This window comes from Mirounga angustirostris, unplaced genomic scaffold (assembly GCF_029215605.1).
Source record: "Mirounga angustirostris isolate CCGP_5_RB_7025 unplaced genomic scaffold, mMirAng1.0.hap1 SCAF_6, whole genome shotgun sequence".
NCBI lineage: Eukaryota > Metazoa > Chordata > Mammalia > Carnivora > Phocidae > Mirounga > Mirounga angustirostris.
The window spans coordinates 53,242,938-53,250,545 of record NW_026991714.1 but is presented as its reverse complement, the minus strand read 5'-3'; positions in this window follow the sequence as shown (position 1 = coordinate 53,250,545).

Sequence of the window (7,608 nt, the reverse complement as noted above, 5' to 3'; positions counted from 1 at the left end):
AGAGAATTCTTTTTTGGCTTATGAATCTGGTAATAGACAGTAAAGCTTGCTACAGTGTTCTCTGCATATCAGCAAGAGGCAACCTCTCTCTGGAAATCAGAAGGTAAAAAAAAAGAAGGACATGAGCTTTAAGATATAAGTGTAAGTATAGGAGTATGTGTTGGTGTCCACATAGGTACAGGGGCAGGTGTAGGTGTTGGGGTGGAAGTAAGCACAGGTGTGGCTCTAAGGTGCAGGTGTAGGTGTAAGTACAAATTATCAGCAGAAGCACAGGCTGGTCATGCCTGCTGTGGTTGCAGGGCAGGGATTCTGTGTGGGCAACTCTCATTTATACCTAATTGACAAAACAGATAGAAGACCTTTCAGGTCTTCTATGTCTCATTTTGCTCCTAACTGCTTCCTTCGAAGGAAAAGCATGGAAATAGGGAACACTAACTTTAGACAAGTTAATAGGTCTAGAAAAAATTGGGAGGAGAAAATATATTGAAAAGAAAGGGAATCAATTGACTTTGGGTATTCAATGATCCATGATGAGGCTAATTGAGTTTTAGCTCTGTATGTGTTTTCATAGCTTAAGTCACAGGCCTTAGAGATGATCTTGTTCAGGGAGAGAAAATAAATTTCATCTCAATATCACTTCTAGCTACCTAGCAGTGGCTGTTTGAAAAACTAGGAACAAGCTCACAAGAGAAGAAGTCATCTCTGTTATAGGTGTAGGAGGAAGGGTTGACAGTATGCTCCTCACCAGGTATTCCTTCCCTGGTGTAGTCCAATAACCTCATTTTATAAATTAAAAAGCAAGACTAGGACATCTGGGTGGCTCAGTCTGATAAGCATCTGCCTTTGGCTCAGGTCATGATCCCGGGTCCTGGGATTGAGTCCCCCATTAGGGTCCTTGTTTAGCAGGGAGCTTGCTTCTCCCTCTGCCTGCCACTCCCCCTGCTTGTACTCTCTCTCTCTCTCTTTCTCTGACAAATAAATAAATAAAATCTTTAAAAAAAAAAAAAAAAAAACAAGAGCCAAGAGAGTTTAAATGATTTGTCCAAGGCCTCACATCTACGTAGAAGCAGCTCTGGGACTCAGGTGTGCTAACTCTGAAATACTGTTCCTTCCATCACACTGTTCTGCCTAGCACCTGACACATGTAGATAAGAATAACTCATACAGTAGATAAGCTGGGGCTATAACATGAGTAGGCCAAATAAGGGCTTCCCAAAAGATGTGCATGTCCTGATCCCAGAAATCTGTGAATATGTTACTTTGCACTTGTGATTAAGTTAAGGGTCTTGAGATGGGGAGACTATCCTGCATTATCATAAGGGTCCTTAATAAGAGGGAGGTGGGAGGTAGGAGTGAGAGAAGGAGATATGATGATAGAAGCAAAGTTGGAGAGATGTATGTCTATGAGCCAAGGAATGCAAATAGCTTCTAGAAGCTAGAAAAGCCAAGGAAATGAATTCTTTCCTAGAGCCTCCAGAAGAAACATAGGCCTACTGGCACCTTGATTTTAGCCCAGTGTAATTGATTTCAGATTTCTGCCCTCCAAAACTGTAAGACAATAAAATTGCTTTGAGGCACTATGTTGTGGTAATTTGTTACAGCAGCAATAGGAAAGTAATACAATTACTTTCTTATATTGATTAAAGCAACAGTTCAATTCAATTCAATAAAGGCTTATTTGCAGCATATCAGACTCCAGACAAACCTGATGTCTATGGTATACAGAGAACTACCAGGAAGTGCTTATACTTAAAAGCTCATGTCCTTTCTTCTCACACATGGTTTCTAGGCACAGCTTTCCTCTTCCTGATATACAGTTTTTAGTTAATATTAGATTGGGCTACATATGACAGAGAGAGAGAGATTGCATGCACGTGTGTGCAAAAAACCCTGACTTAAACAAGATAGAAATTCATTCCTCTCTCATAGAAAAAGGAATCCAGAAGTAGGAAGTCTAGGGCTGGTATGGCTGCTTTATGAAATCAGGCATTCAGGTTCTTTTTGCCATCTTTAGCATGTGGCTTCCACCTAATGGTCCACAATGGCTGCTCAGTCTCCAGCCATCACATCCCCATTTAAGCCACTAGGAAAGAAAATAGAGAAAGAAGGGTATAATTTCTCCCTAAGGACAGTATCCAGCAGTGGCATACAATATTTACATTGACATTTCATGTGGCCAGAACTTAGTTGCAAGGAGATTGAGAAATATGGTCTTTAACTGGGCAGACTGACACCTCCTCCAAAAATAAAACTGGGGGTCCTATCACTAAGAATAATAGAAGGGATTACTCATGTGGCAGACAACTAGACGACACAGCCACATTACAAAGTAGTTCGGTAGATCCCAGAAGCCCTCTGGAGGTACTACGCTGGACATCCCCTCCTTACTTCACTAGGCGAAGACATCTAATAGGTGAGTACCTACTAGAGCATCACTTTTTTATCGTTATCAGTTGTTTTTACTTATACTTATACACAAGCCATTAATGTCTCAGAGTCTCCCATTTGGGATGCCATTTGTTTATTCCTTTCAGAGCTGCAAGCCTATAAACTGTGCTTGACTCACCAGCTGATGGCAAATTGCCTTGCTATAAAGTCTGTTTCTACTACCAACTTTACTATAAATTTCTACTACAAATGATACTTTGGGGACATATTATTTGTGTATTTGACTTACCTGCAGTTTATGTAATTAAATGAGGTTCGCACCTGAAAACTCCCACTGGCCCCCCCTCTCCTGTGTACCCTTTCTGATCCTCCCCAGAAAACCCTCTACCACTCCATTTGCCTGATAACACACAATGCATCTTTCAAAAGTCTGCTAAACTACAATGTGACTGGCCACAGGAAGGCTGAAATAAAAAGACAAAGAATATCAAGTGTTGGCAAGGAATTGGAACAACCAAAACCCTCATCTACTGCCTGTGGTGGTATAAATTAGTACAACCACTTTGGAAAACTGTTTGGAAGTGTCTACTAAAGCTGAATATACTGTAAGAACCAGCAATTGCACTCTTTAGATATATACTCAACAGAAATGCATACATATTTTCACTAAAGCACATGTACTAGAATTTCATAACCACTATTTGTAACAAAGACTGAAAATGTCCATCAAACAACAGGAAAGATAAATGAATGAATGAATGATGAATGAATGAATATTCATATCATGGAACATTACACAACAATGAGACTGAATGATCCTCACCTATACCCAAAAACGTAGATGAATCTCACAGCCATAATGTTTGGTAAAGGAAACCAGGCACACAACAGAGCACATGTATGATTTCTGTTACTTACAGCACTGGCTGTAGGCACAAATACTTTATGCTGTTTGAAGTTAAATGGGTGTTAATTTCAGGAGGAGAATAGTAAACAGGAGGGAAAATGAGATGTTTCTGGGTTACTGGTTTATATGATGCATTCAATTTGCCAAAATTCATTAAGCTGTACATTACCATACATGTATACTATGTGGGTATCATATTTAAATGAACCTTTAAAAATAAACCTAGTTAAAGCCTCACCTCAGGTTACCTACCTACCTCCAGGATAAAATTGGCCATTCCCTTCCTTTTTTTTTTTTTTTAAGCCTCTGTTATGCCATCTATAACAACGTCCATCTCCTCTTCCAAACTGTGAACCCCGTGAAGACTGTGGTATTTCTAATTCATCTGAATGCCCAAAACTCAGCACATAATAGTGACTCCAAAATGTCTATTGAGCAGAATGAATGAATTTCTTCTTTTACAATTAGTTTGTGCATGGTTATTCCAACGAACATTTATTCAACAGGCACTGCATTTGGTGTTTGGGATAAAAAGATTTCTTAAAAAGACAGAACCTATTCTCAAGAAGTTCATGGTCTAATGAAACAGATAAACAAATTCCATTCAGTCTCAAGAGTTTTTTTTTTTTTTAAGATTTTATTTATTTATTTGAGAGAGAGAACACGTGAGAGGGGATAGGGTCAGAGGACGAAGCAGACTCCCTGCAGAGCAAGGAGCCCGATGCGGGACTCGATCCCAGGACTCCAGGATCATGACCTGAGCCGAAGGCAGTCGCTTAACCAACTGAGCCACCCAGGCACCCTCAAGAGTTATTTTTAAAAAGGAAAATTCAAGAACTTCCTTTTCCCCTCTTGTAAAACACAAATCACTGTATCTGCTTCCTTCCTTAATTGCGCTCTCTCCTCACTGTTATCCTTGTAATGTAATGAGCTATACTTATAATTCATTTCCTGCACATGAGTATCCATAGCACACCAGATGGGAAAGCTTGTCAATCTGAAAACACTGGTCAAACCATTTCACCACAGAGTCACCGTCATACTGTCCACTCCACTCCAGCTATGATGAGCATACGGACCAGTGGCCATATTACCAACGACCCACCTTGGCCTCTCCCCAGTCCTATTAGCTTGGCCAATACAGCTCTGATTCTGCCCTTCAAAAGAGATATGTGTCTACCATGAAATAAACGCCTTTGCTCTAAAGTCTTTCTCAATTTCCCATTTCAAAGCCTGCGCCTTATCGCATGAGGGCCGTCCAGCTCAAAGCCGCACCTCAGACGTTGTTTGCCTGACAAGTCATTGCTGACTCTGGCAGAAAAGTCTTTCAAGTACTTAAAACTTAAACATTTCCTCCCACCACACTGCAATAGCTAAGCAGGGTGATAAAATAAATATGGTAATTTTGAAGATCAAAGATCTTCAAAAAGGGCATGTGGTTAATTCCACTTACCATGCTTGATCTGTATTTACCAAAGAAAGTTGGAAATGCTGAGCCTGGCAATGAAGTCTGCTAGCTTGTTACTTTGGTTCTCACTGTTGGATGACAAAAGATGGATAGCTGGGGATAGTAGATCCAGCTGTGGTCCCACCAGGGACAGAAACAGGAAGATATCCAAAGAAATAAGGAAGTATTTAAACAAGGCGCTAGACTGAGATGCCACCTGTGGAAAAGAAACTTCAGAGCAGGACTCACTGGTGGGTCAGGAACTCAGCTGTGAGAAATTGGGGGGTGCAGGGACAATAACAATCCACAGAAATTATTAAAGTCATGTGAGCAAGAAGGTGGCTGCAAGGAAAGCTGTGAGGCAACACTTGACGCTGTGGCTCAAGCAGAGGGGGCTCTCCACACAGTTGCTGTGATGGGCAATGGGCAAGGGACAAAGAACTCCCTGCAGGACAGCAACCCTGGGACTACAAGGACATGAGAAAGCTAGGTGTATTAGAACCCATCTCAGAGAGCTTACTGAACGTAGTTACAAGGAATAATTTAATCACTTCTCGCAAAGGCGGAAATGGGAGGTGAAATCCCTTCAAAAGCACGCTTGAATAACATCAGATGTGCATCAAACAGCCTTTTAAGAAAGGTGAATCCAGTTAACTGCAGAGTTTTGATCTGTTGATTGGATCTGCCCGTTTGCACCAGAGCAGAATTGCTCAGGACAATGGCGAAGAAACAGAGCTCTGCTGCAGGGGCCCCACCTCTCTGCCCCTTCCCCCCACATCGTTGAACCTCCCCTCTTCCTCGAGAAGAGAACAAAAGTCTTACAGAATGCTGGGCACCACATTCTTAGCCTGTTGGGGACAACCACATATCAGTCTGGCCCTATTCAGAACAAGAGTTTGTAACTACTCTGAAAGGATGATTTGGTAATAAATAATGGACATATTCAAGTCCATAGCCTTTAATTCAGAAATTTAATTTCTAGGAATCAGACCCCAGAAACACTCATAAATATGTACAAAGATGTCTGTATGAGTTTTAGTGCAGCATTGTGTATAATAAGGAAAGAATAAGAATAATCTAAATGTCCATCTATAGAGGATTAGTTAAATTATACTAGATCTATATTTTACGTCTAAGAAGAATAAGGTAGATATATATCCTACTGACATGGAAGGAAGTGCATACCACATTGCTCAGAGAAATGAAAAGATAGAAAAAAAACATAAATTTTATCATCTCATTTTTGTTATAATTTTTTTCCATTTTTAAATAGATTTATAAATGTACATATATGCTGCGGTATAGATAGATGTAGATAGATATACACACACATTTATATATACACACCTATATTTGTACATTCAAACATATGTATACATATTATTTATATATACATACATGGAAAAACTGTGAAAAGAAACTCACACCAAACAATAAACAGCAGTTAGCTCTAGGGGACTGGGATGGGGGAAAAGGGACTTTTATTTATTTATTTTTGCTGTATTACCTCTGTATTATCGGAATTTTTTAAATAGTTTGAGTTGTGTTTTTCTAATTTTAGAAAACAATAAAGATATTTTAAAGAAGTTAAAAACCACGTTACTTTTATGTTGGTATCAATCAGGATTGCATTATAACCAAATTAATTATATCACATTAAAGTACAACAAAAGAGCATAAAGCATTCTTTGTTCTCTCCCACCCTACAACAATTATAGGGAAATGGAAGCACTATCACTACTCATATCACAACCTTTTCAAAGGGATCCACATTTCATATCAGACAAACAGGGCTGGAGCCAGGTTTGCAGGGCTCAAAGCTTACTCAATGGAGGCCTCTTTGAAGATAAAGAAAGCATATGAAAATATGAAGATAAAATCAGGTAAAAGGGTGACTATTTTGGAAAAGAAAAGAAATCAAGAAAAATAAGTTAAAAAAAGCTGACAAATGCAATCACATAATCCAGAAATAAAACTTTTTGTTTATTAGGACATGTCTATAATACTATTTTCTTACACTCTCTTAATGTATTCTCCTACCTTTTCTAAGTGGTTACTCTTTTTATTTAGGACTTTCTTTTTTCTTAATTTTTTAATTGAAATATAATTGACATACGACATTATATTTGTTTCAGGTGTACAACATAATAATTTGATATATACTGCAAAATGATCACCACAATAACTCTAGTTAACATCTATCACCACACATTGGTAATTTTTTTTCTTGTGATGAAAACTTTTTTTAAGATTTTATTTAAATTCCAGTTCATTAACATAATTGTACTATTAGTTTCAAGTGTACAATATAGTGATTCAACAATTCTGTACATTACTCAGTGCTCATCAAGACAAGTGCAATCCTTAATCCCCATCACCCATTTCACCCATCCCCCCATCCATCTCCCATCTGGTGCCCATCAGTCTGTTCTCTATAGTAAAGAGTCTGTTTCTTGGTTGGCTTCTCTCTCCGCACCCTCTTCCCTTTGCTTATTTGTTTTGTTTCTTAAATTCCACATATGAGTGAAATCATATGGTATTTGTCTTTCTCTGACTAACTTATTTTGTGATGAGAATTTTTAAGATCTATTCCCTCAGCAATTTCCAAATATACAATACAGTATTATTAACTATAGTCACCATGCTGTACATTACGTCCCAGGACTTATTTATTTTATAACTGGAAGTTTGTACCTTTTGACCACCTTCACCTATTTCACCCAAACCCCAACTGCCATCTCTGGCAACCGTCAATCTGTTCTCTGTATTTATGAGTTCAGAGGAGTTTTTGTTTGTTTTTGTTTTTTATCCTATATATAAGTAAGATCCTACAGTATTTGTCTTTGACTTATTTTACTTGGCATAA